General features: G+C 39.7%; 1 protein-coding gene and 1 pseudogene across 2 annotated transcripts in view; one reads left to right on the forward strand and one right to left on the reverse strand.

Annotated features, from left to right (window-relative positions):
• The window catches only part of ZSWIM6 (zinc finger SWIM-type containing 6), a 211,061-nt gene that overhangs the window by 133,608 nt on the left and 52,551 nt on the right, over positions 1 to 24,902 (reverse strand). The window lies entirely within an intron of this gene.
• On the forward strand, positions 19,427 to 21,628 carry LOC461855 (large ribosomal subunit protein uL3-like; annotated as a pseudogene).

Genomic DNA, 24,902 nt, shown 5'->3' on the forward strand with positions numbered 1-24,902 from the left:
TTCAACTTTCTCCTGTGAAGTTTTTCTCTTTTTATCATGAGATCTCAGTATAGAGTCCCAATCTCAGTTCCCTGTGATTCATTGGATGCAATAAGGTATCACGTGCTTTGTCCAAAGTTTCAAACCATCTAATAGAAACTGTAGATTTACCAGAAGTAAAGTTACAAGGCTAACATAACAAAGATCAATTTTTCATTTCTTGTGGGCTGAAATTAAATCAATTTATTGTGGTTACATTGGTTATTTGATCGGTATTAGCAGCTATAATGCCTTTGATTAATTTCCTAAAATCTCAATATATGAATGAAAATGAAAATGCATGCAATGGTCTGCATACTTATCCCCAACCCCAATTCATATGTTGAAATCCTCACCTCCAAGGTGATGTGCCACCTTTACAAGGTTAAGTAGGTCATGGATGTAGAGCCCTCATGAATGGGATTAGGGCCCTTAAAAAGAGGCCCAAGAGAGACCTTTCATCCTTTCCTTCTACCACATGAAGACACAGCAAGAAGGTGCCACCCAGGAACCAGGAAAAGGGGCCTCATCAGACACCCAATCTGATGGCACCTTGATCTTGGACTTCTTAGCCTCCAGAACTGGGACAAATAAATTTCTACGGTTTATAAGCTACCGGTTAAAGGTATTTTTGTTATAGCAGCCTGAGTGGATTAACACATTGAAGACAATATATTTCAAAACATGTGTTAACTAGACAAAAGTAATTTTAAAGTGTTCTTATTAAAGACAAGGTTGAAATTTCCTGAAACATTTTAGAGTATTCAGGAAGCAAAACTATACTCTAGCTTTGTCCAAAAGCTTCCAATTAGGGGGTTGTTTCTTCACTAATATCAAGACTTCAGGGAAGCAATTTTTACTGTATTCCCATCCTTTATAACTCAAAATGTGCTCACCTTAGTTGTCATTAAAGTTTAAAAAACAATTAAGTCACACTTAAGTCCAAATACAGACTCATCCAACAAGACACAAACATTCACTCCATATTTTGAGAGGACTGTATTTTAGAAGAACTGATAACTAATTTGGCAAAAACAAAGAAAGGAAACCTCATTCTAAATACACATTCAAATCACTCAAGGCTCCACTCCTAGAGCACAGGACCTCCCAGCGACTTTGCTGCAGTGCTTCAGACAAGCAGAGAGATGGAGAGACCAGTCAGCATCCACACCAGGTTGCCATTTCTTCTGCTGCCCTTTCCAAGCATGCCAAACCATAGTGTATTATTAACCAGAATATTCTTACATCTTCATAAAAGCGTTTTTTGCCTTGAGTCCTGTTATAGGAAAACTAATAAAAAGCATTTTCCCCTGGAGAAACTAAGACACGATGAGATTAAAAGTGGACAAAGTCGTATGACTGGTGACTTAGCAAACTAAGCACACTTCATACCTCATTCTTAATTAAATGTTCAATCTATCAAATATTCCTGTTGGCTATTCTATGTATTAAATGAAATGACCTTAATATTTGAGTTCAATGTAACAGTAGTTTACAACTCTGTACTCTTAAAATTATTCTGCATGAAGTGTACTATCAACAAAAAGGTATCTAAGTGAAAAACACCAGTCTTTAGAATCTAGTCAGATGGTTTAAAAAGGAAATAAATCACCGGGCGCGGTGGCTCATGCCTGTAATCCCAGCACTTTGGGAGGCCAAGGTGGGCAGATCACGAGGTCAGGAGATCGAGACCATCCTGGCCAACATGGTGAAACCCCATCTCTACTAAAAATACAAAAATTAGCCAGGCATGGTGGCACGTGCCTGTAATCCCAGCTACTCGGGAGGCTGAGGCAGGAGAATCGCCTGAACCAGGAGTCAGAGGTTGCAGTGAGCCAAGATCGCACCACTGCACTCCAGCCTGGCAACAGAGTGAGACTCCGTCTGAAAAAAAAAAAAAAAAAAGGAAATACATCCATTATTACAATACTATTCACAAACTCAGAACACTTAAATTCTGTGCAATTGTCAATGTGGGGCTGAGCACTAGAGTACCGGGGTAATTTAGGGCTACACATGTTGCCTTTTGCCAAGGCTGGTCCTGAGTTTTCGTAGTTTTGTATCTTCCTGGTCTATATGCTGACTTCACCCTAGTTGGGCTGCTATACATAGGTGAAATCACAGTGATTGCGCCTAAGGAAACCATGAAGATCATACGGAAGCTTCTCAACATGAAGGACAAATAAGTCCAAGGCTTCCTCTCATGAAAGGCTAAAACTCCCTTTATCAAAAGTCACAACAGTGCCACTTTTACAAATCTGGGGTCCCTGAAAGAGTTACTCAAATCAATTAAATTAATTATCAGATAACTTCAGTAGCTACTCAAAATAGTCTTCCTTTACTGGCCTGATCAAGTAACAATGTTTTCCATGGAGCTTAATGGCTCCTTTTAGATCCTTGTCTATGAACTGGTATTGCACTCCATGCTTACCCACCCGCAGCTCTCACCATCCCACATATCCCTCTCCACAAAAAGCTAATAAATTTGCATTCCTGACTCTGACTCATACAACTAAGAAACCGAAGACTAACAAAACTCTTAGGTATGACTAAGCAAAATGATCTAATTAATAAATAGTCAAGAAATACAAACGTTTTTAAAAGTAAAATTAACCATCAAGAAAACAGGGTATGGTGGAGAAGGGGGAACTATAGCTCTAAACACCATCCTTGTAAGTTGCTACCAAGAACCCACATTTTTCTTTAAAGGCTGAAAATCAGCAGTAATAACCCAAAACTATCTTGCGCAAAGGTGGTCTTAATAGAGATATAATTAATCTTGCCAATTTTCCACATAATTTCTCTCCTTTTTTGATCTTTTGTTTTACAAAATCATGCTTGAAAACTCTTACGATTTCTTTCTGGTAGCAATTCTGAAATGAAAATGGACTGCAGGTAAGTAAATTTGAGAACCTCCTTAAACAGCAAAAATCACCTCCCTAGCCCCTCCACTGGTAAAAATCACCAAAGTTTTTACTGTGGCCCCCTCGTTCTCAGAAACAAAAACAAAAACAAAATGGCCTTTGAAGTTGGACAATTTGGTATGTGTTACATTTAATTTTGTGCTTATACTTAATACCTAAAGTGAAGCAATACAGAGGCCTGGATTTCAAAAACGGAAAAAAAAAAAAAAAACCTTTCCCCTCATTACAAAGAAAATCTATAATCATAATTTAGAAGTCATCAAGGAAACGCAAATCTTGTGCCACCCCGCCTCTGCCCGGTCGGGTCAGTCACACACACGCCGCCCCGCCCCCGCGCCGTCAGTCACACGCAGGCCTCGCCCCATCCTGACTCCCAACCCCGCCCCTCGCGCTGTCAGTCTCTGACTCTGGCCCGCGGCTGAACCGGCGGCGCTGACGTCAGCTGGCGACCGCGGCCGCATTCCTAAACAGTTCAGACAAACCCACTGGTGGGAAGCTTCGAAAGTCCTCAGCTGTAGTGAGGAAAGCAAAGGTTTGGCTGGCAGCCAGACTCCTGAGCTCAGCATTTTGTAATGCACTTCCTTTTTATTTAACAGCTTGCATAATGCCCTTAACCCTTCCTTTACCTGCATCACACCTTTAACCCCTTCTTTTCCTGGTCGAACTTCGAAGCAAACTTCAGAACTTGGTCTCCCATAGGGTTTTAATATATTCCTCACCAATTTACAACTGACTGATTTTTAATACTGCTGAAGAGGCAATTTAATTAAATGCACTTGCTCCCCCTAAACTGCTGTTTCCCCCTTAAAGCAATGTTAATTTTCAAGCAAAGAAATTAAAACATTTTATTAAAACAACGTATTTTAAAGCTTTTTTAGACCCCCTCCTTCATAATTTATCTTCTTGAAATTATTGTCGAGACAATAGCTTCAAATGGTCCAAAACAAAAGGGTACACAGTGACAAAATCTCCCTCCAACTTCGTCCCTCAGTTGCCCTGTTCTCATCCCATGATAAATTGTTACTTCTCTTGTATTCACCCAGAAGTATTTTAGTGATACATAAGGAAATACACATATATTCTATTTTCTCCTTTTTAAAGTGGTAAACTCTATACATAATGTTCTCTACTTTGCTTCCTTATTCTTTTTTAGAATTGCATGGAATTCCACAATTTAGCAGTCCCCTATATATGAGCATTTAGGTAATTTCCCATCTTTTTGCTATTACAAATAATGCTGGTGTGAAAATCTTGTATGACTGTCTCTCTAGAATAAATTCCTAGATGGGAAATTGCTACATCAAAACAAACACATGCATTTGTAATTCTGAGAGGTACCAGCAAACTGTCCTCCACTGAGACTGTACCTTTACCCTCCCACCAACAGTGCAGGAGGATGCCTATTTCCCTCATGCAAATCAGGCTGTTCCAGAATTCAGATAAGAGGCTCTCTCTCAAGCTTATTTTATTTTTAGAAAACAGATCTGTGAAAAATTGTATCTTAGTGTAGTCTTAATTTACATTTTTCATATTATGAACGAAGTTGGGCATCTTTTTATATATTTTAGAAGCCATTTGTATTTCTCTGTGAACTGTTAAATCATCACCTTTGCCCATTTTTCTATTTGTTCATCATTTTCTTACTGCTTTGTAGGAGCTTATGTTTTTCGAAAAGCAGTGTTTTGTGTATGACACTTTGAAAGATCTTTTTTATATATTTTAAGAAAATTAGCTCTTTGTGACATGATTTGTGAAAAATTTTTTCCAGTTTGGTAAATTTATCTGTTTCATGGTTTCTGCCATAGAGAAATTTAGGGATTTTTATGTAGCTGAATTGTTACCAATCTATTCTTTCATGGTTCTTGGCTACTATTATCACAGACTGTCATTCCCCATGCAGTTTGTAGAATAATTTTCCAGTGATTTCTTCAAATATTTTTATGTTTTCAGTTTTACCTTTCAATATTTAGAGTCTGTACTTTTTTTCCTAGATATATATCCACTAGTCCCAACACTAATTGAATAACCTATCTTTTCTCACTGATTGGAAATGCTACCTTTATCATATTCAATAATTTCTCTTATGTAAAAGTGGGGCTCAGAGGAATTTTAGGCTGCACTTATATCAGTGTTAATTTTAAAATCTGGTATAAAGTAAGATATGTTTTCCATGGACAACATGATCCAGTTTCAATAACTAAATTTCAGATTTGGGGAACTGTGTTTGTTATTTTTAAATGAAATTAAATCCTTTTTAAGATTTCTGAGAGCCCGGGTGCAATGGCTCACGCCTGTAATCCCAGCACTTTGGGAGGCTGAGGTGGGTGGATCACCTGAAGTCAGGAGTTTGAGACCAGCCTGGCCAACATGGCAAAACACCGTCTCTACTAAAAATACAAAAATTAGGCAGGCATGGTGGCAGGCACCTGTAATCCCAGCTACTCAGGAGGCTGAGGCAGGAGAATCGCTTGAACCCGGGAGGCAGAGGCTGCAGAGAGCCGAGATCATGTCACTGCACTCCAGCCTGGGTGACAGAGCAAGACTCTGTCTCTAAATAAATAAATAAATAAATAAAAGATTTCTGAGATAAATTATAGTATCATATGCCACCTTTAAAGACTTAGGCTTTTTGAAAGTAAATACCTACTCGGAAATATTACTTCTGACTGATTATGACAGATTTTAGTCTTCAGAGATTTCATAAAATTACCAGAAAGATGTAAAATGTTGAAAACATTGTTAAAACAAAATTTTGATACTGACTGTAGACAACTTTGCCTTTTAATATATTCTTTAAGGAAAAATGAGTGAGGAATGAGGATGATCTAGTCCTTTCAACTAATTTTTACCTTTCTTTCAATATCTGTTAGGGATTACTACACCAGGTCCCTATAAAATTTCTAGGCTTCACATTTATGTAAACCATCATACTGATAAACAAGTAATATACTATTAATATATTAAGTATACAAATGTTTTCAGCTTTAGTAGATGTTAAAAGACAGTGATATGCAATAATGATCAGTTGCTGAAAAGAGCAGAACCACAGTTTTGAACAGGACCTCATAAGGTTAGGCAGGTGGTTCCCCAAAGAGATAGCAAAATGACACAGACCTGCAGACATAAAGTTCAAAGCACCTGTGTGTTAATGGAGGAGGCCAAGACTGGAGGGAAGAGAAATTCTGCCAAAGCAGGGAGAAGCCTCCAACCCTGAGATGCAGAAGACCCTAATGCAGCTCAGGCTGTCTACTGAATGACAAGGTTATCATTTATTTCACAGTAGTCCCAAGCCCCAGACCTCACAGGACCACAGACTATACATAAAGAAAAAGTCTTTAAAGGTATTTTGTGTGATACATATACATACATATACATATTTTAAGATTCTGAAATATAATTCAAATAAAAGACTTTAATCTTCCAAATAAAGATGTGGTGCTACAATTATTTTTATGGAGTTACTCTTTTAAACTCTGAGCCCCTTTCCATGTAGAAACTATGACACTGAGAATAAAGTCCAAACAGAAATGACTTTAGAGCTCTTGACACTCTGTCTCTAATCTACTCTTCTACTCTTATGTTTTACAGAGCCTACACTTTGGCCTCATGGAAGCAAAGCCTACTGTTTTTCAAACATGCCTGTTGTCTTTGCTCAAGTTTTCCTGTATCTGGAATACCCTCCCAAGAACAGAAAATACCAATCTCTAATGCAAATCTTCTCTTATTTTTAAAAGCTCAGCTCAAATGCCACCTCCGTAATTTCTTCCTCCTCTGAGGAGTTAGCCCCTCATAAAGTCTATTAGCCTCTCCATGATGATGATGGTGGTTGTGGTGAAGAAATTGAAAGAGAAATGTCATCAAAATATATTTAAATTCTCACTAATACAAAGATGAAAGAAACTATACTCCATTAGACAGGCCACTACAAAGAAGAAAAATGTAGATCCTATTTATTTAAAAAATCTACTTAAGACATTCCACTTATGTGAACAAAGTATACATTTTGATTAATCCCATCTTTGGGGGTTGGAGGTTACAGTATACCCACCATATCTTCAAACATAGCTTTCTATCAACAAATGAAAAGGAATATAAAAGAAGACAAAAGCTAATACACCTTAAATATAGCTATTATAGCAACTAACCTCTACAACAGGATAATTACAGTTAAGTTCAACTGGTCTCTCACTCCTAGAAGCTCTGGCTGTTGGTTCGGAAACCCTTCGTATTTATGGCCCTATTTGTCATATTGTAAGCCCAACCATTTCTGCTACTGGTATTGACTCCTATAACTTAGGACCCTGACCTCCAAAGGTTAGGGTGGGAAACATATCCTACAGTTCTCAAATCTAACTGGGCATCAAAATTACCTGCATAACTCAAGAAATACACAGATTCTCAGGACTGAAGCCCCAGACTTCCTTAAGTATAATAACTAAAAGTGGGCCCCAAGAACTCTATTTTATAAAAACAACCAAAAACCCGAAGACAAAAAAACAACCCTCTCTAGGTGATTGGAATGTTTGGAAAATGAGAATATGGGGCAGAGCCATGAAAGGAGCAAGACGGCTAAAGGAGGCGGTGAAATCCCTCTCCTCTCTTGGACTTAGCTTCTCTCTTGTACTTCTCTCCCAGCAAACAAAGAGGCAGCTACTGGCAGAAAAGAACAGAAAGAGCAAAAGCTTTAGCAACAGTGGCTATAGAACTTTTCTCTTTAAAGTTCATCTTCCCTCCTCTACCATAAGGTCTGCTGCCTACCAACAAATCCTAGCCAAAAACAGCAAAACAGGGATGGGAGTTTGCCTTGAGAGGTGGTAGCCATGGCTTAGAGGAGCTGGAGACAATGTGAACTTCAAGAGGGCGATGGCAGCCCTTTGAAATTTTTCATCTGCCTTAATTTATGCCATTCTTTCCCCTAAAGATCAGAAAGTAAATAAAAATTTAACCATTGGGAACAAGGGGAAAAAATGCAATCATTTCAAGAATGCAACTGATAAGTGAGAAAATGTGAAGGAAAGTTTTCCGGTGGTACAAAAAATACTTTTTTAACATCCTGGCTAATACGGTGAAACCCCATCTCTACTAAAAATACAAAAATTAGCCGGGCGTGGTGGCAGGCGCCTGTAGTCCCAGCTGCTCGGGAGGCTGAGGCAAGAGAATGGAGTGAACCCGGGAGGCGGAGCTTGCAGTGAGCCAAGATCGCGCCACTGCACTCCAGCCTGGGCGGCAGAGCGAGACTCCGTCTCAAAAAAAAAAAAAAAATTACTTTTTTAAACCTCCCAAGATGGCTACTGAAGAGACCTCAATAAGTCACCTAATTCATCTCTGGGAAGACAAGACTACAGTTAAACTATCCAAGGAAAGCTACTCAAAAATATACTTCAGGGAGTGAATTCCCACATAATTTAATTTCCTCACTGTCAAAAACATCACTTAATTATCAAGAAGCTCCCAAGATTGAAAACTAAGAACTGCACATTAAAAACTGCTTCCTCTTATGACAAAAATCTACACTGGCCAAAAAAGTTTTCCACTCACACGCAGAGTCTAAGCATACATTATTTTGTACGATTCCAGAATCTTGTTTACAGGCGTGTATTCCCTTCTGATTTTATTCAAAAGATTCTCTTTTCTTTTCCAAGTGTGCTTTCTAAATCTGAAGACAAAGTGTTCCTTTTCCCAGGCTCCTTCTTCCCTGGCCTCCATGTGATGAGGCACCCATGCGAGAAATAAAGGAGCTATAGGGCTCATAGTGGTCTTAGTTGTTAGTCTGTGAAAGGCTGAAGTTGCTAGCTGCATATGGATTAGAATTTTCCTGTTTACAATGGTCCCCTGCTCTATAGCAAGAGGAACAGGACTGACCACAGGTCACATGGTTTAGAAATCTTAGGCCATTTTTTACATTTTAATTTTTCTAAACAACATGGCTTTAAGAGCCCAAGAGAGTTCTAAACCCTAAAAATGCTATACTTTTGGTAATAAAGAACTGGGCCCCAGGGAATAATTACTCAATTTTAAATGGCTGCCTCAACTGGAGGATTTTTAAAATAAATCCTGCTGATGATTTCAAGATAGTCTTAAAGGACTAGAGTTACCTCAAGAAAGCTATCAAAGACATGTGTCCTCAATTAAGTCTGAAATCTTTGTTTCTTCTAAATCAGATGTGTAAACTTGGCAAGTGACATCCACTTGTAAACAGCACATTATTCCTGGTGTAATGCACAATTACTCTCTTAATTTTACCATGAGATCCAGAGTTAGATACATGCATTTACCACCTTATTACCTAAGTGTACAACATAAGAGCAGAGATTTTTGTTTGATTTGTTCATGTGTGCAAATCATTAGCAATTAGTGAATGCTACACAATTAAATTACATACAAAAATGAGTTAATTTCTCTCATTCATTTAGGTTCAACTATATATACATATATATATACTATATATATATATAAGGTTCAACTATAAATACAGTGAAATATAAATAAGATATTATGCCCAAAAATGCAAATTCTAAATATTCCCATAGGGACAAAGTAATAATTATTGTGGGAATAACAACTTTAAATTTCCTAAGTTGTTATTGGATACAAATGGATACTTAACCTTTAAGGTGCAAAACCTTATATTGGAGTTCCAGTTTCCACATTTAGCCCTAAAGCACTGTAATCTAGAAACCATACAGTATCTTATTCTCTGAAGAAAGTTAGTCATTAAAAACACCTTCATTTGGTTAGTTTCTGGACATAGTACTTCCTGTTTTTCTTCCTGGGGAAAAAAAAAAACAAACTAGAATCTCTGGAATCCATGCTACAAAATTTTAACTTAAGTCTATACTTCAAGCAATTAAGGTTTCATATAAATCAGAAAACAAATCTAGTTAAAGTAGAATTCCAACTGTAATGAGTGACATAATGGCAAAATTCCATTGTAGTTTTAAAAGATCTGCTGTAACTAAAAACCACATTAGAACTTCAAGCATTTATGGATATATCTTCAAATTCATTCTCTCCATTGAATCATTCCTTCCCCTAAATGTACTTAAAATTTTCATAGTCATCTTTTCTAAGGTTCTTTAATTCTACAGAATGTGTGCTCTATTTGCTGCTTGATACTTTACACTAAAAGGCATCCCAAACACAGAAATATCTACAAACTCAGGATGTACATGTTCCATTAACGACATTTTAAAGGTGACAAGATGATAAGAAATCATTTCCTTGAATTTTATCCCATATCTAAGACTTCCAGAATATTTTTTTTTCAGTCTCTCCTTTTACCCCTGGAGCTAGGGTGAAAAAAAAGAGAACAGGTATCAGTGTGGATGCTGCTAACATAAGCACACAGATATGCAAGTACTTGGCAGGAGGGAGAAAAGGGGAAGGACAAAAGAAATGACAGCAGGGAGAGGAGACTGGTCTTGCTGATTCATAAAATGCTTGGCTTAATGGGACATTTGGGCAGTGATATTATTTTGAAAACATTTATGCTAAAGCTTCTTTTGTAGTATATCAAATTAAGGAAAGGTCATATAGGTTGATGCAACTAAGTAAATTATATTACAAAGAACAAGTTACAAAACACAATAATGCAGATGTGGCCTACCCTATAAACTATCTCCATGTCAAATCTGGATACCTCTCTTTAGACAGATAATTTATGTAGTATTTCTGATGCACCATTATCCCATTACATTCTTATACAGTATGTTTTTTACTAGCTATTTGTCAGGTAAATGTCATTCAGATTTTTTAACCTATCTCATATACCTCATAATATATGAGATATTTTATGAAACCTCATAATAAAGGGTATCTATATACCCTTTATTTTCTAAAATGTAATTTTTCAACATACAGCATCCATCAGGATATCTGGAGTAAGACTTCAGTATGTTTCTCTTTATGAATTGCTTTTTAAACTTTACCTCCAACAGAATATTCTTAAACTGTTTAAAGTTACAGTCTTTTGAAAAATCCTGGCATGTATTTGTAGCACTACCTCTGGAAAAAAGACTGGAAGCCTTCTTAATGTAAGAAATTTCTTCCGTCTGTTGCTCCACCAGCACCACCATCCCAACCCCCATTTATCACTCAGTACTAGGCACTCCAGGTCAGGAATGCAAAAAAAAAGAAAAGAAAAGATGGGTGAGGGCTTGGTGGCAGTATTAGTAAAGACCAACACAAAAGCTAACGAGAACATAATAATTGTCGGGGGGAAAATAGCTAACACCACTAATCCAAATGTCTATAAACATAAAAACAAATACAGAATTTTCAAAACAGAAGACGATAAATTAATGAGAAAACAAACTGAGTTCAAGACTTCAGAGCAAGACAAATTACATCTAAATTACATCTAACCAAGAATAAAAACACATTGTCAACAGGAGCCTGGAAACACTGTCAGGGTTCCCCACCAGTCAAATGTAAAGACAGCAGAAAGACCTCAGCAGTTTACCACAAGAGCCTCTACTTGATGTTGCCCTGGTCAACATTTTTATCAACCACTTGGGATGGACTCAAAGGTATGATCAGTAAGGATAATAAGGAGACAACAGCCTGACAGGATCACTAATTCCCAGAGCAGATGAAAGGTTCAGAAGGATTCAACAGGCAGAACAAGGAGCAGATATAAAATAATCCACAAAAGAAAAAATATAAAGCACTGCCAAGGGCCAAAAAAATAAGCTGCCCATCTATAACATGAGGCCTTGCTTATGAGCAATCAATCCATGTGAAATAAAACATCAAGTATGTCACAGACAGATGCTGTCTATAAAAGAAACCAATAACAAAAAATCAACTTGGGCTGTACTCATCAAATTACAGTTTTTAAACCTTCTTAGCATGCCTTGTGCTGCTCACTTCCTATCTGAAGTATTATATGCTTTTCTGAGAATCACATTTTTAAAGTGGCAATGAAAAACTGGAACATTTCAGGAAAGCTAGCATAATTGTGAAGGGTCTGAAATCACATCAAAGAGGGAGGGAGGGCAGACAGAGCTTTTGCAGCATAACTGGAAAGAGAACTGACATAATTCTTGTTCAATATCTAAAGATTTGTCACATAAAAAATGAAAAACATAGAATTAGGACTACAGGAGGGCAAGGAATGCATACACTATGAAAAGCTACCTAATATTAAGTTGCTCAAAACTACCTTGAAAACCAGCGGTTCCCCATCTCTAGAGTGGAAGCCAAGCAAAGGCTGAACACAGACAAATGGAGATGTAATGGCGACCTGTCAAGACTGCTTCAAAGATCATGTCCATGCCCCTCAGGAAGGTTGCACAAAGCTACTTCCAACCCTGTGATTCCGTAATTCTGGAGATCATCTATACCCCCGAGTGTACAGGTAGGAAAACTAAAGCCAGATCTGCAAACTGCCTTGTTTAGTTATAACAATCATTAAACAGCAAAACCAGGACCAGAGGGCAGTTTTCCAGGGTCCCAGATTTGTGCTCTTTACTCTGTTCCAATCTTTTCACTCCAGGTATCAGGCCAACCTGACCAGGTCACCTACAGAGGAAGCATTTTCTTCTTACAAGTTCATTCAGACGTGGGAAGTAGAAATTGGAGAAACCAATTACAGTGTTTAGGACAAGAGATTTTGATTGTTTTTCATTTCTTTTTGTAATGTTCAAAGTTACTCAGATAGCCAAAGAAACACCAACCCTGAATGTACACTGATACTGTACATGTGTCCCCACTAAGAATTTAGCTCTGAGGGCTTTGTAACCAGAGGATTCTGGTCCCTCAGGAACACGAAGATGAAGCCTCACTGTGCTTAAACCTTCTGTCCAACTCAGTAGGTGTTGACAGATTGTGGAAAAGGCAAAAGAAGGTCTTATGTTTTCACCTCAGTCAAAAGACAGAGATGGAATCTGTTCTGGTAAATAAAGAGGAGATTTCAGTATGTGAGACAAACTGGAATGCCAATGTTAGTAATTTTCTCAATGAAGTCACATACTAGGATTTAATCCATAATTAGACAAACTCAGTGTTTTCAAATAAAACACATTTTTCAAATAATAGACATTGATTATCTTAAAAAAAAAAAAAATACATAGCCAGGCGCAGTGGCTCACACCTGTAATCCCAGCCCTTTGGGAGGCTGAGGCGGGTGGATCACCTGAGGTCAGGAGTTTGAGACCAGCCTGCCCAACATGGTGAAACCCCGTCTCTACTAAAAAAATACAAGAATTAGCCTGGCGTGGTGGCATGCGTCTGTAGTCCAAGCTACTTGGGAGGCTGAGGCAGAAGAATCACTTGAAACCAGGAGGCGGAGGTTGCAGTGGGCAGAGATCGCACCACTGCACTCTAGCCTGGGTGACAGAGCGAGACTCTGTCTCAGAAAAAAAAAAAAAAACAACTATACACAACTTGCTCTCCTTCAGCCCCCTGCCCTACCATTCCGCCATAAGCTCAAGGTCATCCTTCCTTCTCTCACTAAAAAGCATCCTAATGACACCAATACACAAATTCAGTTTGCTTCATAACTCAGAGAAATTTATTCTCAGAACTGAAATTATACAATGTTTACTTTAATCCTAAAAATCAAAATTGTAATGAACCTCTGCTGGGGCTAATCAGGTACCACAATACTGTGCTATGCATTTTTTAAGCACTTTGATAAATATTTTATTGAATTTTACAGATAAGGAAAAACAAGGTTCCAAGAGATTAAGTTACTTGCCCAGGGTCAAGAGTTACTAAGTGCTGGAACCAGGATTCAAATGCAGAACTTAAGGCTCCCAAATCTTAAACACTATACAACATTGCCTGGCTAGTTGCTCAAGGAGAGCTGATGCTATAAAGGCGGCAGTCCCCAACCTTTTTGGCACCAGGGACCGATTAATGAAAGACAATTTTTCCATGAACTAGGGGTAGGGGGATAGTTTCAGGATGAAACTGTTCCACCTCAGATCATCAGGTATTAGATTCTCATAAGGAGTGTGCAACCTAGATCCCTTGCATACACAGTTCACAATAAGGTTCACCCTCCTATAAGAATCAGAATCTCTGCTGATCTGACAGGAGGCGGAGCTCAGGCAGTAATGCTCAATTGCCTGCCACTCACCTCCTGCTGTGTGGCCCAGTTCCTAGAACGCTAGGGACCTGTAGGGTTCCATGGCCCCGGGGGTTGGGGACCCCTGCTGTGAGACTCCACACTTCAACTGGAACCACAGCAAGAGAGCAGGGCCCAAGATCACTTAAGAGTTTCACAGGTATCAGATGGCAAGAAGTCCCATTCTCTGAAATACTATTGAGATTCTATTTTGCAACCAGAGGCTTACAGGGCAGCAGGGAAGACTAAGTATAGACATGAAAATGATATTCCTTTTGTTTTGAAGGTAAAGTGGGAAGTCTCTTAATAGTTACATTAATAGGTAAATTTCATTTCTTTCTGTGCTAGGCACTGCGACCAAACTCCTTTTCTGTTCCCTCTCAACGTGGATTAAGTAGATTTGGACCATAAAGCCCATTCTCTACACTTGGAGTTAGTGAGCTAAAAAGGCAATAAGAACTCCATCCCCTTCAGAAGTCACTCACAACAAAAGATTTAATTCAAAATTTAGGTGAAGATTACTTCTATGCTAAAATTTTAGGAGTCATTTAACATTTTCCTTTAGTATGTTTGATTATAATTTTCAATGTGTGTGCTACTTTTGAAATTCTTTTAAAGGTTCATGTTTTTAAAACAAATAAAGTAACCTGCCTCTTAAAAAAAAAAAAAGTCACTCACAACTGCTTGGCTGTCACTGATGGGCTGTGCATGCCACAGTCCCTGGAGGACCCTACTGCAGGGCTGATGATTCACAGCACGTGCAGACCAACAAAAACAAACTGCCATTTTTCTCCTGAAATGAGGATTTATAGTCATGATTGCCACCCCCTGGGGGCACTTCACTGACTCCCTAATATAACACTCAAGGTGAATCTGATTAAAATCAAATTTATCAGTGGTAAATCCAATGTGTTTAAATTTAAGAAAACTCATTTTGATTACATAAAAACATTTGTATAAGATGTTTTAGATATATATACAGTATTACACATAACTGGGATAATGTTTTTGGGGGACAGGAAGGTACAGCCTGAATTAATTTAATGGTTTTTAGATTGAGTCTAAACCAATGTCCAAAACTGAAAAACCTGGTTATTTTGTACAACAAACAAATTCTGGCAAATATTGACAATATGGCAACAGAACTTAGTTCTAGTACCACATCTTACTGCTGAATATTGGGACAATCATGGGTAAGTCATTACCCTCTCTGAGAAGCAGTTCCCTACCTAACCTGTAAATTGGTAACAATCATTTTAAACTCTGTAAGGGCAAACAAATTTATTGTTGTTATGTTTATAATACTCCTAAGAGAATAACTATGTCCACTTCAACAATTTAATAAGGAATATTTGGAAGACATTAGACGGATAATTCATTTAACTCCCCTTTCTCCCAAAAAAATCTGGTTTTCTTATATTTTTTATTTAGCAACAGGTAAAAATTTTAACCAAAAACTTAATTTTAAAATGTTTAATTAATTTTAAAGTGTAGATAACCCACCAACCTTGGTAAACTATTTAAACCAGGCCAATGTGGATGAAACTAAAATATGACACTATGCCATTGAAAAAAGAATCTGCCACCAACACTGCCATCTTACATTTGTTCAGAATTTCCAAGTTAAATACAATGTTGTATTCACATTTGAATGAAAACATTCAATTCTCTTTTTTTTTTTTTTTTTTTGAGACAGAGTCTCGCTCTGTCACCAGGCTGGAGTGCAGTGGCGCGATGTCGGCTCACTGCAACCTCTGCCTCCCGGTTCAAGTGATTCTCCTGCCTCAGCCTCCTGAGTAGCTGGGACTACAGGTGTGCGCCACCATACCCAGCTAATTTTTGTATTTTTAGTAGAGACAGGGTTTCACCATGTTGGCCAGGATAGTCTCGATCTCTTGACCTTGTGATCCGCCTGCCTCAGCCTCCCAAAGTGCTGGGATTACAGGCGTGAGCCACTGCGCCTGGCCAAAAAACATTCAATTCTCAAAATAAATATGCATGGTCAGGAAGGTTACGTGTTGCTGGGATAATTTTACAAATGAGGAAGATGAAGGTGATAAAGAAAAGTAATAGATCCAAAGCCCACAGCTAGCAGTGCTGGTGTAAGTAGAAGCCAAACCCAGCCTTCTGGTTCGCCCTGCCCAAGATCACGTCTGCCTCCAAACACCAGACTGTACTTTCCAATCTCGGTTTATCTGTAGACTTGTACAGAAGCACAAACTCTCCAGATCTTTTAGTTTCCAAGCAATATACTGATCTAATAAATGATTTAGAATGCCTTAAATCAATACCTCCCATTAAAAAAAAAAGTAGAGCTTAATAAAGTATTCAAAGTCAACAGCCCACTATACCCCCACCCGCACTGAGTAAAGCAATTTTCTTTACTACATCTAAATAATTTTGTAGAAAAATTAATTCTCTGAGAACACTCTAATATCAGATAACTAATGTAGTTCATGGCCTACTGTGGCTTACTTATAAAAACTTTGCTTAGAAGGTCAAGTGAATAGAATGTCTTAATTTATAAATTAGAAATTATAAATATTAATCTTTCCTGATATATCAAAAAGCAGCATAGAAATTTTTAACCAAGTGTTTTTCAATTTTTGATATCCATTTTGTTTTAAACTCATGTTTTTGAAAAATCAGTTACTGAGCTATCATCATGTGTTTAGCCCTGTGCTCATTTAATCAATTAAACCGTTGATTTTTATCTTAACTCTGATATTGCTTAACTCAGTATTCGAACATGACACCCTGATAGATCCATCTCTGTGTACAGGTATGAATGGGGGGAAAAAAATCAATGCACAGCAAATGGCCTTTTTTTTGCACCGCACAAAGACTGCTCTTACTCTTTACATAGCCTGCTGTCTGTCCTCTCTTGGTCTGTCAGGCAAGACTGGGCAAGGACACACCCAGTGCCCCCCCACCAACACACTTTTATACCTTCACCAAGTTGGACCACCTAGAGAAGTTGTCTTAGCACGGAAAAGTTACACAATCTGACTGAAATTGTGCCCCCTTTATTAAAAGATTCTTTCTGCTCACCTTCCAGGCCATGAGAGCACTGAAAGGAGGATGAGTTGCATTATAAATGTACCCCCTTTGGTACTAATGCTTAACACGTCCCCTAACTTATAAAAGTGATTTTGTAACTCCCCAAAATGAGCACAATGGGCTTTCATTTGTTCATCATGACTGTGCCCATAAATCAAAGCACAGAGCTAATTAAAGCCTCATGATGGTAGTCTTCTGTCCCCAGAGGATCAAGTTCAACTCCTCATCACGGCACACAACGTCCACTATGGTCTGACCTGCCTCTGCCATCTCCTCTCCTGCACTACCCTCTTCTAACACTTAGTACCCCCTGTAGCAGCTGTGCAGAATCTGAACTGGAAAAAGGGGGTAACTGTTTCACACTCCATTTTTGCACAAGCTTTACTTGCTGCCTAGAATGCCTTTCCATACCCCCTCCTCTGGCCAACCACCTGTAAGCCCTCCTAACAGTATTTGCCTTGTTAATTCCTTTCATTTGCCATTACTGAATCCAAGTGTCCCTTTCTCTTTTGGACAACTTCACAGATCCCCAGGAAGAACTGATAATTCCCCCCTCATATATACCATATACACCATTCAGAGGGTACTTAATGTGAGTCATCTTACTTTCCACCCAGTGAGCCCCAAGAAGATGGGGAAAAGGTCTGAGTCAGCTCTGAATTCCCAGGACTCACCCAGTGCTGGTATAAATCAAACAGTCAATACTGGAGGAAGAATTAATATTGCTTAGCAGGCCAGGGAATTCTTCCCATGCTGGGGGTGCCAGGGTGCAAGCAGTCAGGACTTGGCTGAGTCTTCACTCCCAGCCCTGGAGAAGACACTGCCTGACAGCCCAGGGCACATGCCCAGAGACAAGGGCACACTCTCCCAAAAAGGAGCACTCCAAGTGGGATGTGCCAGACAAGGAAGGAGTGAGGAGGCAGACACTGCACTAGCACTTCCTGGGAGTACTGGTGCAACCTAAAGGATGGGAATTTTCTTTTAATCATAAGAGCTTGCCTTTTATCTCCATTTATATGGCTTTGTCTCCTATATTCATCAATAAATGGCTGCTCTGTAATAGAAATAATTTAATCAAACAGAGCATCAATATAAATATTCCCCAAACTAAAACAAAGTCCTTACCTATGCAAAATTGAACCAGCCAACAATGTTCCTATCCCACCCCTAGCACTAGAACACTCCATATACTTTGACTCAGGGGTTGCTTGCTTCTATTTTATACATCATATAATAAGGTTGGTTATATTGTTTCCAAGCCCCCTGTAGATTAAAAGCCGCATATCTGGAAAAGACCTAAAGAAGAAGACAAAAAATTTACAAAAAACCAGACCCAAGAACCCTCAAGTCTAGCAATCTGAATGATTTTTGCCCTACTGGATGCACAGTACATTCCGTCTAAAAGTAGATTTTTTTTTTTTTTTTTTTTTTTTTGAGATAGTTTCGCTCTGTCACCCAGGCTGGAGTGCAATGGCGCCATCTCAGCTCACTGCAACCTCTGCCCCCCGAGTTCAAGTGATTCTCCTGCCTCAGCATCCTGAGCAGCTGGGACTACAGACATGCGCCACCACGCCCGGCCTAAAAGTAGGTTTTTAAAGGCACAAATTATCAGCTTTCTGGGAGTGCTGACTATAAAAAAATTAAACATTTCTCAATATATTCCTATAAAGCATAACTATATGTAAAATAAAATTATATAAGCAATTCTACTAGAAATTTGCCCTCAGAATGTAACCGGGCAAGATGAATACACCAATAATGTTTATTGTAGAATTGTTCATAATAGTGAAAAACTGAATACCTATTAAAAAGGTATTGAGAGGCCGGGTGCAGTGGCTCACGCCTGTGGTCCCAGCACTTTGGGAGGCCGAGGCGGGTGGATCATGAGGTCAGGAGTTCAAGACCAGCCTGACCAGTGTGGTGAAACCTCGTCTCTACTAAAAATACAAAAAAAAAAAATTAGTCGGGAGTGGTGATGTGCGCCTGTAGTCCCAGCTACTCGGGAGGGCTGAGGCAGGAGAATCGCTTCAACCTGGGAGGCGGAGGTTGCAGTGAGCCGAGATCGCACCACTGCACTCCAGCCTGGGTGACAGAGCGAGACTCTGTCTCAAAAAATAAATAAATAAATAAATAAATAAAAATAAAAAGGTATTGAGAAACAGATTTTATATATATATATATATATATATATGAACACAACATGGTCATTTTAGATCATATTCATTAACATGAGAAAACAGCCAAAGTATTGAGTTAAAAAATAAAGGCTGATGGGCCAGGCGCGGTGGCTCACACCTGTAATCCCAGTGCTTTAGGAGGCCAAGGTGGGCAGATCACCTGAGGTTGGGAGTTCGAGACCAGCGTGACCAACATGGAGAAACCCTGTCTCTACTAAAAATACAAAATTAGCAGGGGGTGGTGACGGATGCCTGTAATCCCGGCTACTCAGGAGGCTGAGGCAGGAGAATCACTTGAATCTGAGAGGCGGAGGTTGCGGTGAGCTGCGATCACGCCATTGCACTCCAGCCTGCGTAAAAACACCGAAACTCCATCTCAATATAAATAAATAAATAAATGCCGGTAAACAGAATGTGAAGTTATATAACTTCACTCACATTATATCATGAGAGTGACACGTGTGTATGTTTTGGTATGTGCATGTGAGCACACATGCGTGCATATTATCAAACTGTTAAGAGTGACAACTCCTGTCTCACCAAACTGTTAACTGTGATTTTTGCTTCTTCACAATTTTCTGTGTTGTCTGAATTCCCTATAGAAAGATAGATTTTCATATAATCATTTAAAAAAATTTTTTAAAGACATATTCCACAACAGGCATATTCATCACAAACACCACTTTACAGGATAAAAGATACAGGAGAAAAAGGTATATAGATGCATGTCTGTAGCCAGTTTGGATGCAACTACCATGTGTTGCTTTCCGTCTTTCTCCAATACTACTAGAGAAATCAGCAGAAAGCTATAGACTCATCACTGCAAATTCATCAACACTACTAGAAAACACAACATTGAAAGTTAGAGTATCTATACATAAAGATATCTCACATAACACTCCAGCCACCCTATCAATGTCACAGTTTTCTTAGTTCTATCTGGAAGAAGTACTTCATCAAATTTTCAATGTCAAAACACGAATGCATGTCAATCTATGAGGGAAATACAATCTTGAAGGAAAATATACACAAAATGAAGGTAGACCCGTACAAGCCCACTGGATGGCAAAGAGGATCCCTGGCTCAAAAAGTTTTGAAAATACCATTTTTTGCTCTACCGGTAGGATTTGATGGCATGATGTCTCACAGAAGGTTCTCCGCTCCCAGACATGGGTCCCTCAGCTTCCTGCCTCAGCAGCGCAGCAGGAAGCATCATGGGAAGGTGAAGAGCTTTCCTAAGGATGACCCTTCCAAGCTGGTCCACCTCACAGCCTTCCTGGGATACAAGGCTGGCATGACCAACATCATGCGGGAAGTCGACAGCCCAGGATCCAAGGTGAACAAGAAGGAAGTGATAGAGGCTGTGACCATTGTGGAGATAACACCCATGGTGGTTGTGGACATTGTGGGCTTCGTGGAAACCCCTCGAGGCCTCCAGACCTTCAATACTGTCTTCGCTGAGCACATCAGCGACGCATGCAAGATACATTTCTATAAAAACCGGCATAAATCTAAGAAGAAGGCCTTTACCAAGTACTGCAAGAAATGTCAGGATGAGGATGGCAAGAAGCAGCTGGAGAAGGACTTCAGCAGCACGAAGAAGTACCGCCAAGTCATCTGCATCATTGCCTACACCCAGATGTGCCTGCTTCCTCTGCACCAGAGGAAGGCCCACCTGATGGAGATCCAGGTAAAGGGAGGCACCATGGCCAAAAAGCTGGACTGGGCCCACGAGAGGCTTGAGCAGCAGGTACCTGTGAACCAAGTGTTTGAGAAGGACGAGATGATCGACGTCATCAGGTTGACCAAGGGCAATGGCTACAAAGGGGTCACCAGTCGTTGGCACACCAAGAAGCTACCCCACAAGACCCATCGAGGCCTGTGCAAAGTGGCCTGTACTGGGGCACAGCATCCTGCCCCTGTGGCCTTACCTGTGGCATGCATTTGGCAGAAAGGTTACTGTCACAGCACTGAGATCAACAAGATCTATAAGATCAGCCAGGGATACTTTGTCAGGGACAGCAAACGGATCAAGAACAATGCCTCCACTGACTATGACCTGTCTGACAAGCCACCCTCTGGGGGCCTTTGTCCACTATGGTGAAGTGACCAATGACTTTGTCATGCTGAAAGACTGTGTGGTGGACACCAAGAAGCAAGTGCTCACCCTTCACAAGTCCTTGCCAGTGCCAACCAAACGGCGGCCTCTGGAGAAGATTGACCTTAAGTTCATTGACACCACCTCCAAGTTTGGCCATGGCTGCTTCCAGACCATGGAGGAGAAGACAGCATTCATGGCACCACTCAAGAAAGACCGAATTGCAAAGGAAGAAGGAGCTTAATGCCAGGAACAGTTTTTGCAGCTGGTGGGGTCTTAAAAGTTATTTTCCACTGGAAAAAAAAATACCATTTTTGAGATAGCATTCTGACAATGCTCATTCACAAAAGTTTTAACTTTTGTAGGCTCTCCAGAGCAAGGGGCAAATTCAAGGAGGAGCGGGAAAAAGACAGTACAAGCAAATGAGAACTTACATTTTCACTTTAAAAATATTTTGGAAAACACTAAAAATATTTCTGTCATAGATTCAAATTTAATATTGGAGGAATAAGGTATCTGAAGGTATCTAATCTTAAAAAATTATAATTTGAGTACAATGCTAGTTACATTATTTCTGAATTCTAGTAATTTTATTCCTTATAAAAGGCACAAGAGGATTAAAAAGTATGGGTTAATTACAGCAACCTTCTTAGTCAAAATAAATAGCACAGAAAAAAATGAACTTTAAAAAACAAATATGGTAGATTACTCTGAAATGTCACAATATCATTACAGCAGAGTAGCTGCCCATGAATACTTCTGCGAAGGTGTGATGTATACGTAGACAGGCAGACGACTGGCTGGCAGGCAGATAGGCAGGCAGGCTGACAGAGAAAAGGAAAGGAGATATGGAATGAAGATGAAGAAAGGGACTCTATAGCAAATGGAAAAAAGAAAGAAAAATTCTATTCTGTCTCATGCTGCAGATGCCCTCAGGAAATGTCATTAATGACATGTTCTCATTACAGAAATTCCCTAGATTGGTCAGAGAACCTGCTTTTTTTATTCCCAGATCAAAAACTACATGCACTCTTTTGTACATCAAGGCTCATGAATATACAGCACATGGCTAAGAAATTATTCTCTGCCCAGCATGTCCTCATCAAGATATATCTGTGGCCTGCTATAACCTCTACTGACAACACTGACAGTTGCACAGGAAGACCAACACAAAGACAGAGCAAACAGACACACAACACATAATAAATCTGTCAAAATTGTATTCTGAGATTCAAGATTTTTTGGTCCACGTGATAATTTCCAAATGCATTTAGACCTTGAATCACTGAAGACTTTCTCGCTTTCCCAGCTTTTCTGTCAAGCTGCAGGATTCTTTTTTTTTTTTTTTTTTTTTTTGAGACTGAGTCTTGCACTGTCGCCTGGGCTCGTGTGCAGTGGTGCAATCTCGGCTGGCTGCAACCTCCACCTCCCAGGTTAAAGCAATTCTCCTGCCTCAGCCTCTCGAGTAGCCAGGATTACAGGCACCCACCACCATGCCCAGCTAATTTTTTGTATTTTTAATAGAGACAGGGTTTCACCATGTTGGCCAGGATGGTCTCGAACTCCTGACCTCGTGATCCGCCTGCCTCAGCCTCCCAAAGTGCTAGGATTACAGGCATGAGCTACCGCGCCCGGCCAAGCTGCAGGATTCTTAAAGCATCAAGAAAAGTACAGTATATTTGTACTTCAGGATACAAATGTGGTACCATGAAAACAAGTCTCTGGTGAGAGAGCACCTTCCCAAAAAGATAAGCCCCAACTAGGTGAGAGGAAGCCCTACAGAGTGCCCTCAAAGGTGAAAGAACAAACCAAAATCCCACTGGCACGTGGTAACTTTCAGCATTTTTCATCTCTTCTCTCATTTCTTCTCCCCGAATGTGTTTGCAGGTATGTGTCCCGGTACACCAAAATGCATTTACAGATCTTTAAGTTACAAAGAATAAAGAAACACTGATCTAGAATATTCGAAAACCATATTAAAGGCAAAGTCCTTCTGATGACTAATGAACTAAGTTCAAAATTCCACAATTTTATCAAATTGTCTAATTTCATAATTGTTCCTACTTCAAACAATGGATGCAAACAGAATGGATCTCCATTTTAAGGTTTCCTTGCAGCAAAATGCCCAAAGCCACAATTCTGATCCAAGAAAACTCAAAGCTCTCAGTCACTACACAGCAAAGCAGTTAAGAGTATAGATATTTTTGAGCCACTGTGTGTTCAAATACTAGCTCTGCCATTTATTAGTTGTGTGGCCAAAGCCAAATTACTTAGTATCTGTGCCTTGGTTTATCTCTCACAGGGTTGTTGGAAGTTTTAAATAAATTAATACATGTAAAGCCTTTATAACAGTATGCGGCACTTGATGTAAGTCTTTTCAAGGTTTTTTAAGAACTTAGCTCAAGCAAGGTTTTGAAATGTGAACTGTTCCAACTTCCAAGAGGAAAAGGAGAAAGTAGAGGTGGTTTTGTAGGTTTTTTGTTTTGTTTTTCAAAGGATAGCTTTGACAGGCCACTAATTCAAACAATTTTAAATACACTTGTAGTGTTTCATGCGTTAAGTGCTTTGCCTTACAGTTCTAGAGTATAGACTTTTACAAACACACAACTGATTTAAAAAGCAGCACTTAGCCAGGCACGGTGGCTCATGCCTGTGATCCCAGCACTTTGTGAGGCTGAGGTGGGTGGATCACATGAGGCCAGGAGTTTGAGACCAGTCTGGCCAACATGATGAAACCCCATCTTTACTAAAAATACAAAAATTAGCTGGGCATCATGGTGGGTGTCTGGAATCCCAGCTACTCAGGAGACTGAGGCATGAGAATCACTTCAGCCCGAGAGGCGGAGGTTGCAGTGAGCAGAGTTCCTGCCACTGCACTCCAGCCTGGGCAACAGAGCAAGACTCCATCTCAAAAAAAAAAAAAAGAGAGAGAGAGAAAGGGTAAAATATCACTTCTGTAAAACTTAGGTAGTAGACAAGTGTTTTTCTCCCCCCCTCAAAAGAGGGAGTCTCGCTCTGTCACCCAGGCTGGAGTGCAGTGGCATGATCTCGGCTCACTGCAACCTCCACCTCCTGGGTTCAAGCAATTCTCCTGCCTCACCCTCCCAAGTAGCTGGGATTACAGGGATGCGCCACCATGCCCAGCTAATTTTTTTTTTGTATTTTTAATAGAGACAGGGTTTCACCATGTTACCCAGGCTGGTCTCAAATTCCTGACCTCAGGTGATCTGCCCGCCTCGGCCTCCCAAAGTGCTGGAATTACAAGCATGAGCCACTGTGCCCAACCTAATTTTTGTATTTTTAGTAGAGGCAGAGTTTTGCCAAGTTGGCAATCCTCCTACCTCAGCCTCCCAAGTAACGGGGACCACAGGTGCATGCCACCACACCTGGCTAACTTTTTTATATGTTTTGTAGAGATGGGGTTTCACCACATTGCCCAGGCTGGTCTCAAACTCCTGAGCTCAAGCAATCCACCTGCCTCAGCCTCCCACAGTGCTGAGATTAAAGGCATGGGCCATCACGCATGGCCCTTTTTCTCAATTTCTTACATTTGA

The sequence above is a fragment of the Pan troglodytes genome, chromosome 4, assembly GCF_028858775.2.
Source record: "Pan troglodytes isolate AG18354 chromosome 4, NHGRI_mPanTro3-v2.0_pri, whole genome shotgun sequence".
NCBI lineage: Eukaryota > Metazoa > Chordata > Mammalia > Primates > Hominidae > Pan > Pan troglodytes.